Source organism: Camellia sinensis, chromosome 11 (assembly GCF_055761805.1).
Source record: "Camellia sinensis isolate YWXY chromosome 11, ASM5576180v1, whole genome shotgun sequence".
In the NCBI taxonomy this organism is placed as follows: Eukaryota; Viridiplantae; Streptophyta; class Magnoliopsida; order Ericales; family Theaceae; genus Camellia; species Camellia sinensis.
Window position 1 is genome coordinate 136,210,781 of NC_138971.1, and position 4,033 is coordinate 136,214,813.

A 4,033-nucleotide genomic window follows, 5' to 3' on the forward strand; every position below is an offset into this window, starting at 1 on the left:
TTTTTTAATTCTGTCTTTGCACAAAAAAATTTGTTTGTTGGTGCAGATAAGGAGTATGACAGATAAAAAAAAAATGTATATATACTCCTCCTAAAATTATGCACCGAATATATATATGCCTTATATACATACATATATATATATATATATATATATTTATAATAATTGTTAATCTCAAAATATATGAGTCTCCTCCTGAATTAATGCACTAAAAATTACACAAATTTGAAGAAACAAATTACCAATCTATAATACCAAGGGCCATTAAGATCCGGCCATAAACAACTACACTAAGTGCACTAGCATAAAAGGAAAAAATAAAAATAAAAACAATTTCTTCAGACAAGGTAAAAGCAACCATTATTAAATCCAAGAGAATTTGGAGCACATACAACAAGTAAAAAAATATAATACAATGCAACAAGAATTTTTACATGTTGATCGGTGATAACCTTGATGATTAGAAGAAATGGAGAAGATTGGGTAGATTAGTGATGAATTTGTGTAGATCGGCAATGGATCTTGATGGATCAGTCACGGATCTTGATGGATCGGTGATGGAACTTGATGAATCGGTAAATATGGTGATGCAGATTTCGGGTAGAGAAGTGATGGAGTTCGAAAGATTGGTGAGGGATTTGAGTGGATGGTGATAGTGAAAGTGATGGATGATTTTGTGGATGGTGGAGCTGGTTGTTGGCTATGGTGAGGGTGGAGATGGAGTCGGCTGAGGGTATGAGGAAGAAGGGGAGAGCGAGATAGTAAGAGAAAGAGAAAAAGAGAGAGTAAATGAGAGAGCAGGTGAGAGATAGAGACAGAGCGATGGGAGAGAGAAAATATATATATATATAATTTTATTATTATTATTTTTATTTATAATTATTATTAGAAATATTTTATTTAATTATTTATTATTATTATTATTATTTTTATTTATTTATAATTTTTTTAATATGAGCACTATATTGGAGTATTCATCATACCAAGTTCAGTTCTAATATAATAAAATTATTCTTCATTTAGAGGCTTGGTAAAAATGTCAGCTAATTGACGATTTGTAGGCACAAATTCGAGTTCAATGTCACCTTTGAATACATGATCTCTTAGAAAATGATGCCTTATTTCAATGTGTTTAGTGCGTGAGTGCTGAATAGGATTTTTTGAAAGGTTAATGGCATTTGTGTTGTCACATTTTATACGAATATGATCATAGTGAAATCCAAAATCTTGAAGTTGTTGTTTCATCCAAAGCAATTGTGCACAACACCCAACGACTGCAATGTATTCTGCTTCAGTAGTTGACAGAGCCACTGAGTTTTGTTTTTTGCAAAACCAAAAAGTGAGTGAGTGTCCAAGAAAATGACAAGTGCCACTAGTACTTTTTCGATCAAGTCTATATCCCGCAAAGTCGGCATCTGAGTAACCAAAAAGTTCAAAGGTGATTCCCTTAGGATACCATAATCCCAAATTTGGAGTGCCGATAAGATATCTGAAAATGTGTTTGACTGTGGTGATGTGTGACTCTTTCGGTGCAGATTGAAAACGTGCACACATACAAACACTAAACATTATGTCGGGCTTACTTGCAGTAAGATAGAGTAAAGAACCAATCATACCTCCATATTTCTTTTCATCTACAGCTTTACCTTGTTCATCTTTGTCGATTTTTATCGATGTGCTCATTGGAGTTGCTGCAGGCTTTGATGATTCCATTTCAAACCTTTTGAGTAGATCTTTGATATATTTCGTTTGATTTAAATGGATTCCATCATTAGTTTGTTTAATTTGTAGACTAAGGAAGTAATTTAATTCCTCCATCATACTCATTTCAAATTCATCCTGCATGTCTTTAGCAAACTCTTTGCACAAATTTTCATTAGTAGCACCAAAAATGATATCATCAACATAAATTTGAACAATTAGCATATCTTTTTTTTTTATTTTTATAAAAAGTGTTGTATCAATTTTTCCTCTACAAAAACCTTTGTCAAAAAGAAAATTACTCAATCTTTCATACCATGCTCTAGGAGCTTGTTTCAGGCCATATAAAGCTTTTGAAAGTTTGAAAACATGATCCGGGTATTTATGATTTTCAAAACTGGGAGGTTGTTCAACATAGACTTCCTCCGAAATGTACCCATTTAAAAAAGCACTTTTAACATCCATTTGATATAATTTAAAATCTTTAAAACACGCAAAAGCAAGTAACATTCTAATAGCTTCAAGTCTAGCAACTGGTGCAAAAGTTTTATTAAAATCAATTCCCTCTTCTTGATTATAGCCTTGAGCTACTAATCTAGCTTTATTTCTAGTAACAACTCCATATTCGTCCATATTATTTCGAAAACCCATTTTGTACCAATAACGGGATAATCCTTAGGTCGAGGGGTTAAAAACCAAACTTCATTTCTTTCAAATTGATTTAATTCTTCTTGCATTGCTAAAATCCAGTTTTCATCATTTTCAGCTTCTAAAAATGATTTTGGTTCAATTTGTGAAAAAAACGCTAATTTACCACAAATATTTTTAACAGAGGAACGGGTTTTTATACCTTCCGCCACATCACCTATGATGAGGTCTTTGTGGTGGCCATGAGCATACTTCCATTCTTTTGGTAGATTTGAGTCGCTTTCTGGAAGAGCATATATTTCTTGAAATTTCTCCATTGTCATTTCTTCTTCATGTTCGCGTAATGGATTTTCTTCATTTTCCTTTTTGTAAATGCTCTCCATGCTTGGTTGATTTTTTACAACATCATTACTTACAAGATTCTTGGAAATAATATCGTTAGATTCATCAAAAACAACATGCACAGATTCTTCAACAAGTAGAGTTCTTTTATTGAATACTCTATAAGCTTTACTGGACATAGAATAACCAAGAAATATAGCTTCGTTTGATTTAGCATCAAATTTTCCTAAGTTATCTTTATTATTATTTAATACAAAGCATTTACAACTAAAAGCACGCAAGTGACTAATATTAGGTTTTCTACATTTCCAAAGTTCATAAGGGGTTTTCTTAAGAATAGGTCTAATCATGGCACGGTTTATAACATTAAATGTTTATCTGCTATAAATGATAATGGTTGGCTTTGGCATAGAAGATTAGGACATGCTCATTTTGATTTAATTTCCAAACTTTAAAAAAATGAGTTAGTCATAGGTTTACCAAAAATTATTTTTGAAAAAGATAAACTTTGTGATGCATGTCAATTTGAAAAAAAAAACTAAAATTTCTTTTAAATCCAAAAATATCGTTTCAACTACTAGACCGCTTCAACTCTTGCATATTGATCTATTCGGACCATCTAGAACATTAAGTTTAGGAGGAAAATCTTATGCCCTTGTTTGTATTGATGATTATACTAGATATACATGGGAATTATTTTTAGCACACAAAAATGAAGCTTTTTATAATTTCTCAAAACTTTGTAAAAGAATTCAAAATAAGAAAAATCTTAATATTTGTAGTATTAGAAGTGACCATGGTAGAGAATTTGAAAATGATGATTTTATTATGTTTTGTGATGACTTGGGAATAGATCATAATTTCTCAGCCCCTAGGACTCCTCAACAAAACGATGTGGTTGAAAGAAAAAATAGAACTCTTGAAGAAATGGCCCGTACTATGCTTTGTGAAAATAATTTGCCTAAATATTTTTTGGCGGAAGCTGTTAACACTGAATGCAATCAACAAATAAAACATTTTCAATAATAGGAGAGGGATTTTTACCAATACTTCCTACCCCAATGATTTTACCCTTGCTATTGTCGCCAAAAGTTACATATCTGCCATCCTTTGGTTGAAATGTGGCGAACATAACTTTATTTCCAGTCATGTGCCTCGAACATGCACTGTTGAGATACCATCTATCGTTACTGGATTTTGTCTTGAAACATACCTACAAAAATTTGATTTTTCTATTGGTACCCATTTTTTCTTGGGTCCATAAAAGTTAGAATTTGATACTTTTGAAATGTCCTTAGGGATCCACATCTTTTTTATTTTAGCAAAAAGATTTCTTTTAACA